Genomic DNA, 9,087 nt, shown 5'->3' on the forward strand with positions numbered 1-9,087 from the left:
TTCGTTTTTCGTCAAGAAATAATCTGACGTCAACATTTTGTCGAGTTTGAATAAAAAACATGACGGCACGGAGGAGGAATATGTTCAAAACACCTGTTTTTACTCATAAACTAATCCACAATCACATAAAAAAAATCATGATACAGCATTGTACGAGGGTGTACAAGTAAATAAAAAAAACTATCAGTATACTTGTGAATTCAAAGGCAATCTTCCAAATTTCATTGTATTTGAGTGTTTTGTCAGGAAACAAAGGGAGATTGAATTATGTCAGCCAAAAAGAGAAATAAATTGCGAATTCGTTTTAAGAAATGGCGCATCACCTTTTCAACTTCCTGATCCAGTTTCCGTATCTTTATTATATTTTCATTTTTCATTTATACACATATATTTCCTATTATTTACTTTTTGAATAAAGCATCTTTTTCAACGTCTATAAAGACTTGTGTAACTTTCGACAGTTGAGATTATATATCAGTTATGTCATTCTTTATAATATTTTGCCTGCTATGTTGTACGATTATACATGTACATCTATGCAAACATTGTTCATATTCTTCCTACTATTCAAGGCCTCTCTTTCATTGATTTTTGTATGTAAACTCTGCTGCTTTTTAAGTCATTCTTTGGTTTTGTAACTTTTTTATCATTCGCCAATCAGACTAACTGTTTGTAAATTTTGTGATTCGATATTGATTTCCTAATAGAACATATAATTATATATATATATATATATATATATATATATATATAAAGACCTATCAGTACGCATTGCAATAGCTAGTAATTTGCATAGTTTTGCAAAATATGAACAGACAAATTTTCTCTCAAGACATGAAAGAGAGTGGACAAAATATTCTTGCTACCTTATATATTATTCATTTCCATTAGCCACACGACATGGTATCATAATTCTAGCAAATTACTTCCCAAATAGTTCCATTATTGAACCAGTCAGTAATAATTCTTTATCCAGAATAACGAGAAATATAGACTCTTCCAGAAGTTCAAAATGATGGATCAGATGATTATGTTTGGTGACCGTGATATTATTGCATATTTCCCAGAATCGCATGTAGTCAAAACGATGAGTAATACCCCACTGTTGTCGTTCCAGAAACGAGTCTTCCCGATTCAATTATAGTTCAAAATATCATTGGCCATTTCCTGTGTATACAAACATCAATTTATGTTAATTAGATGAAAATGACGCGAGGATGGGACAAAGAATACACTATACAGAGAGTGTATACCCATTTGCTTAGATTTGTTTAATTGATAAAAACATAACTGTGTTGTCTGTAGCATTAATGATTTAATAATTTGATTTGTATAACTGTTGAAATTTGTCCTTCTTATCTTGACATAGTTTCACATTTCCTTAATATTTGTGAAAGAAATTATGGCGATTTCCATGGTGATAAGATCATAATGTTTTTTGTTGCTATTGGTTATATTTCCTTTGTTTACATAATTCATTTTAGGAGTGATAAACTTTTAGGGATAGCACCCCCGTAAATTTCATTTCACGGACCTATTCTGGTTCTCCATCACTTAGGCGTAAGTGGACTTATGTTTTATACTCGCTGATCGCATAAAATATATGCAGCTTATGTCGCTGAAGTCCGCGAGTTCAACAGGAAAATTAGATGGGATAATTGCGTCATAGGGTTTTTTCTAGAAGAGTAAACAAAATGGCGCTATCATTTCCTAATAAAGTTTGGCATGCTTATCGATGAACATGATTATTATCAAGTCATCTACAAACATTGTACACTGATATGTTGCTGGCTACCGTAACGAAAATTATCAAACAAGAAAACAAACCTAGTTTAGTTTGATATGGAATAATATTGAAGTGAAATATTATCCATTTCGTTTAATCAGAATTTTTTTTTTGATTGAATTTATATGATCTTGAATTTGACGTCACACAAAGGAAAACAAACTTTATTAATTCAAATTGTAGCGATGAATTGCAAACATCATAATGCCCACAGGTAGGCAATGATAGAAAAACAATGAATGAATCTATATTCTTTTCATTGATCATAAAAAAAAATTAATTTGAAATCTGTCATACAGCGAGAATTTGTTTATGTGAATATAATCATTTCTGACAACAATCTTTATCCTTTCGTATTGTTCACATAAACATATTCGATATCAAATAAAATTATTCGATGAATATATACTTCCGACGATCATCAAAAAGTACCATGAAAACTGATGTCATTATAATGATAATATTGTTATCATTATTATTTAGAAATCTAAATGTTTTATTAAACGTTGGCCGTATACTCATGCTTTATAGTAATATGAAGGGGTCTTTTTGTAGTAGTTTTACTTTTACTATACCTCATCAATCAAATATATCTATATATCCCAGTAGTCATAAATTTCCTAAATATAATCATTTGATTGGTATATACACTTGAATTTTTAAGAGAGGGAATTACACAAATTGAATGAATAATCATTCCAAGAACACTAATATCCATTTCCCTTTTTTTGGAACAATATTCTCTTCAACAATAAAACTGAGCTGATATCGATGTAATAAACCAGAGACTATATATCGTTGGTACTAATAATCATTTAACGTTCTCGGGATGTGAGAGAAGCTTCTCGAAAAATCTAATTTTGTCTTCTTCTCGGAAATGTTGTCCTACCTTCCGAGAAACGGTCGGAATTTTTCTCGCACTTTCGTCATGGGTTTCGCATATACGTCATCGGGTCAAAAGAGATAAAGAGGGAGAGGGAGAGGGGGGGGGGGGGGGGGGGGGGAAGAGAGAGAGGGGGGGGTAGACAGAGAGACACGTAGAGAGGGGTGTAGTGATAAGAAATATATACGTTGCTTCGCATTCCAGACTACAATCTTAATTTAAAGAGACATGTCAGCATCAATGACGCCAGAAAATAATTTCAGTTGACCTACTTGGCAAGATTGAACTGCCTGAGGCTGAGGGAGATTAGTTTTGATATAAGAAGAGGAAAATAATTGAAATAATAAAGAAGAAGCGAATCATTTAATCTATACATCTTGTTAATGGCAATTTTCTTTCGATGATTAAAAACAAAATACCAATGATTGAAAAAAAAACATCCTTCGGATTGAGCTTTGATATGGTCATGTGAAATGGAAGATTGGGAAAACCCCAAATTTTTGTACGATAACAAACTTTAGCAATAGTCGATATTCAACGAACCTCTAAATTGTTAGGATAATTTCACATTTACAATTATTCAAAAGGGCATTCTACATTATTCAATGCAACATGCTATTCAATATGACATGCAGGGGGCGCGGGACGCTTTCGAAAGTGGGCGTTTGCATGACCATGCAAACAAAAAATCACGATCAAATTGTAATTTTTTAACGTTTTGTACACGTTTTTTTTAGAAAAAAGTGGAGGAATAAAGCCCCCTCAAGATTCCGCGGCCCCTGTTATCATGATTATGTATTGGTTTCGAGCTTCATATATTTCTAGATAACGAGAAGCGATTCTTTATGTCAACATATTTATCTATCGTATTTACACATGCTTTTTAATCGAAGGAGGCTAATTTGAAGAGTCATCCATTCATGATTTTTTTAATGTACAGTTCAGCCAAAAAAAACCTTGAGAAAATGATTATCTTGGGACCAGGGCAGATCCAGGATTTGCACAAAAGGTTGGGACAAACTTTCCCGATGAAAATTAGACGAGCAAAAAAGAAATAAATAAAAAAGTCATCGCTTTCAAGGGGGGGGGGGCACATTTGGGTAAAATGGCATATTTACATTAAAAAACATTATTATGACTCTCAAGGGGGGGGGGGGCTGGGGGTGGATGTACCCGACCCTGGATCCGCCAATGCTTGAAACCGTCGACCAAGTTGTCCATATCATAAAAATGATCGTCGGCTCGGTTGCAGAAAATGACAAGAAACAGATTATGCCTATGTAAAACAAAAATCATATGACAAAATACTATCGACAAATTTGGCTTATGACATCATCAACAAACGTATTTGCAGGTTTATGCACAACACTGTTTAGTGCAATGTTGCAAAAACCTTAAAGGTATTGTTTAACTTTGTGAGCAGCCGATTTAAAAAATATCTCAAACCAAGATGAAACATGTGTACAAGTGCATGTATTAGAACTCATAATCCCTGAAAACAACCATTGTTGAGAATGAAAAGCTAAAACTACAAGGCAAACCCTGATTTTGTAAATAGGTGTCTTATAGACGCCTAAATAGTACACATAACTGTATGGGATGAAATTAAGACGGTGTTTCCGGTCACTTTATATTTCAATTTTTGAAGCACTAAATAATGATTTTCGAATGCAATTTTTTCAGGGCTTCGTTTTTGAAAGTGTGACCTTCTAGCTCGGTATTTTTTTAAAAGTCAAACCAATGTTAACCAATCACTTTAATTACTTGTGGTTATCTTTTATAACGTTATAGCTATGTATTTGTTAATTCCTCTGGCAAGATGAAAAAAATATCGATAAAGACAATCCTGAAACAATGATAATATTAATTGGCTGCCAATGCATGATGCTCTCCATGAGATCGTGGCTTGTTCTCTAAATATTAAGTAAAATATAAACAAATGTTGAATCATGGACCCCCCCCAAAAAAGACGGTTAAACAATGATATAAAATGTGTCATTTTCCTCCATGGTTTTAGTAAATCCTCATCGCAACTTTATTGATAAGGATATTCAGAAGCAATAATTGTGACCATTTTGATTGAAAAAAAGAAGATAAATAATAATGTGTAATTAGCCTTTAAATGCCATACCTTAATAATTGAACTATGGATTTTTTTAAATGAATTTTAGAACTTACCGAATTAAGAAAAATAAAGAACAAGCCAATAACCATGGGACTTAAAGGGAAAAAATAAAAACAATACATAACAAAACAAATTTGATGAATGTAGTAAAGGTTTCAAAATACCTAAAATGCACGTATCCTTGATAATTTCGACATGTTAGAGTAAAAAAACATCTGCCAACTACGTCTACGGGCAACCCCATCTCTTTTGCCCTTTTTTCCGAGATCACACATCAATTATTCTTAGATTTTCCAATTTTACCACCGCTCCCGGAACTCGTGTATTTTCCCATTTATGCTTTTGAAAACCGGGAATAAAGGTTTCACACGATCTAGGTTCTAACACAATTTCATGACCCAGAAAATAGAAAGGGGATTCCTTTTCCCCCTTTTTATAGGAGGAAGAGATGAGATTACGAAACCGGAATTGATATGAGTGTAAACCTGTGTCGGGATCCAAAATGCACGGAGCCATTTCAGCCTATGTATCTCACCAACATTTTTGCCTACCTCACCTTACTTACCATGCTTATTGCGATGAGAGACAATAAACTACTTACACCACGTGCCAAGTCCATACAATATGTGTCCATTTCCAAAATACAGCGGCGTAACTACGGGGGGGGGGGGGGCATGGGGGCACGTGGACCCCCCCCATCGGCTGACCCCCCCCCCCCCCAAAAAAAAGGGAAAAAGGAGAAAAAGAGGGAGAAAAGAAGAGAAACATAGTGGGAAAGAAGACATTATTGATCATTATAATGTTATATTACAATTATGTTATGTTATATAACATAGGAAACATTTTTTGTCATAGCTTTATGAAGCATAATTTGCTTAAGGCCTATGTCTTCATTGTTCTTGGTGCTCGCATTGTCTGTTTTACGAGAAATATAATCCTGTTGTATTAAAACCACCCGTTTTCAGGTCCATAAACACCAAATATGTATATGTATACTCTACAATGGATTCCTAAAATATCCACCTTGAAATTTCCCTGTTTGGGGTCAATGTATACAAATATTTCAGCTCGCGCTTCGCGATCGAATTGTTTAGCGAGACAGGTACGTATCATGATTACATATATTATTATAGTGTCCCTTTTTAGCTCTGAATATCAAAAATTTTCAGCTCGCGCTTTGCGCTCGCATTATTTGGTCAATTATATACACATCGATTTAATGGCACTGTCCTTAACTATTAGGTCAGTTTACCTGGCAACTGAGCGCGTTTCGTGCGCTCACTAAGTGACATAAAATGTTGCTGGTGCCCCCCCCCCATGTCGTGACCCACGGTACGCCACTGCCAAAATATATTATATCTTCAAAAATGTTTTGCTATCATGACAGATTCGGTAATCAATCAACTGAAGTAGAAGTAGTGATTAGGTGACATTATATATACACTCTTTTGCATGCCGCTAATTATGTACGCATAATTCCAATTATAGCGCATAGAGAACTAGACCAGTTATTATGCGCTTAATAAGTATCCTCTATTGTTATTATTATTATAGCTTTGTGAAAAAATAGCGCAATTTTAAAATGCCATAAATTTCTAATTTTCCAACCGATTTTGATTAATACTCAGTTACCATGGTTACATTTATTTGATTTTTTCCCTCTACAGATGCAAAAACCTATTGGTCAATGTTTCAAGTCAACGCCATCATGGTCACATTCATGTTTACAAAAATGGCAAAACTATTTTTACTTTGTTCTCTTACTGTCTTGTCTGTCAGTAACAATGGTAACCAAAGTGTGTTGATTCTGCTGTGATTTATGAGAATACAGAACTATTATAGGGCCTGCTCCTACTCATGATTTTTAAGTCATTATCATACAATATTTCACCCTTTTATCTGCCTTATGTTTGCTGAACACATTGAAGTTAATTATCATGATTTTGTGTTATCAGAAAGAATTCAAAATCGAATCCATTTCGCACAGATATAAAAATAACATTTATCATGTTTATCAACGTTTCGGTGTGATCTAGCACGAACACTTCATACTTCACCTTATTCGAGTTAGGCCGTCTCATAATCAAATAATTCAAAATTTTGTCGATTTATTTTGGGTTACAGACGTCACGGCTAAACCAAATAAAACGCACGACGTCTGGCCATGCATCGGGGAGTCATCAATTCCTGTATACAATTCCTTCTTTGATATCATCTTCCATATTGCCATTGGCTTTACTGCACGTGAAACCACGCATGATCACTTTACATATGAGGTGCCATGGCAGTGCTCCCGAAATGTGTAAATTTCCTCTGTCTGTTCATGGATCCATCCATGATCTGTTAAAACTTGCAGGGAATCCTAATTGTTAGGAGAAAGGTATCAATATTTGATCCTGTTGATCAAAGAAAAAAGGTAGACTCCAATCACACCCCCACCCAAAGCCAGGGGCCTAATAGGCTTTTTGATTGTTACATAACTTCAATTGCCATTTTAAATAATCAAACATCTTGATGTCATGGTGTACTTTCCCTCTGGAATTTTTTTTTATGATCATTATTTTGGGGGGATTTCGCTCCGAAAATTTACCATCGATACATTAGTCCTATAGGCCTATAAGTTTAGTCTGCCGTGCAAAAAGAATATGTCGAGTTCAGGAGAAAGGTCGGGGAAATTGCCAGAGGTACAATAGGTAGTTCGCCGGAGATAAAACCCCGAAATGTCATTAGATAACTGTGATGATAAACTGAGTTGCCGATTTCCCTTGCCGGCTGATGTAGACCACTTTATCAACATTTTCATAAGCGCTGAAGGATGTATGATGAATTGATTTTTTTTCTCCATTGTATTTTTTTGCCATTATTCGTCTTTTGCATGCACCGATGAAAGACTCCTTTAAGATTTCTTGAAGATCCAATGATCAGTACTTCTGCATTAAAATCGCAAGACAGTTTATTCATGTTATTTGGATGCACAAATGCTGGTCAATCCAAATCTATTTCCAATTAAAAGACAGACGGGGTTGTCTTTTTTTCCAAGCAATCTGCTTATAATGACAATCTTTCTCCTGCAAACTGTAAATGTTAAATGTTTTCTTTCTTGGTAGTCATGGTAGTAGATCATATTTGCTTAGAACGACTTTTATTTATTTAGTATTTTTGTTTTATGATTCATACCAAAATCAATTACCGATATATTATGTTTGTTACGTTAAATGAAAATTGTATTGTATACGAATGTTACGAATACAGAAGAAAAGATAAATAGAATCAAATCAAATCAAGATATCGTCCACATCATTTTACTTTAAGCATTTGAATGGATATCAAAACATCGAATAACTACGCAATTTGCAATAAATCAGCTGGAAATAAAATGTAGCATATAAACCTTTGTTAAAGTGATTGGTTAACATTGGTTTGACTTTTAAAAAATCTGAGCTAGAAGGTCACACTTGTCACCTGTGTCTGTGATATGTTACACTAATGAAGCCCAGAAAAAAATTGCGTTCGCAAATAATTATTTAGTGCTTCAAAAATTGAAATATAAAGTGACCGGAAACACCATCTTAATTTCATCCCATACACTTATGTGTACTATTTGGGCGTCTATAAGACGCCTATTTACAAAATCGGGGTTTGCCTTGTAGTTTGAGCTTTTCATTCTCAATAATGCAGTTTTGTACACGTGTTTCATCTTGGTTTGAGAATTTTTAAAATCGGCTGCTCACAAAGTTAAACAATACCTTTAAGCTTTGAAGGTGATTGGGAGTGTCCTGTGAATTGCAGTTACTTCAATAATTTGGAAATTTCGTTTTTCTTTCATTCTTTCAAGTCTTAACTTGTTTGCATGATGGTTTAGACTTGTCACAGGGAAGCAGAATTGAAGACAAAGTTTAATCGAACATATATTTGAAATTGAAATGACGAAAGTGCGAGAAAAATTCCGACCGTTTCTCGGAAGGTAGGACAACATTTCCGAGAAGAAGACAAACTCTCCATTTGTTTTGAACACATATTTTCAGATTTTCCCCTTTATTTTACATATTTTACATTATCTCCTCCTGACCTTGGCATATATGGTGTGGATTATATTTTCCCATGACATATGTTGTGCTCAGAAGGAGGCAAGATGCAATTTGAAAGATAATGAGGAAAATCTGAAAATTTGTGTACAAAACAAATGGAGAGTTGTCCACAAAATCAGTCATTTTGAAGCACGTTTGCCAATTTGAGGATGCCCATAGAAAGTACAAGAGAATTCAAACTCCCATAACTGTCTTATTTCATAAC

Source organism: Lytechinus variegatus, chromosome 10 (assembly GCF_018143015.1).
Source record: "Lytechinus variegatus isolate NC3 chromosome 10, Lvar_3.0, whole genome shotgun sequence".
In the NCBI taxonomy this organism is placed as follows: domain Eukaryota; kingdom Metazoa; phylum Echinodermata; class Echinoidea; order Temnopleuroida; family Toxopneustidae; genus Lytechinus; species Lytechinus variegatus.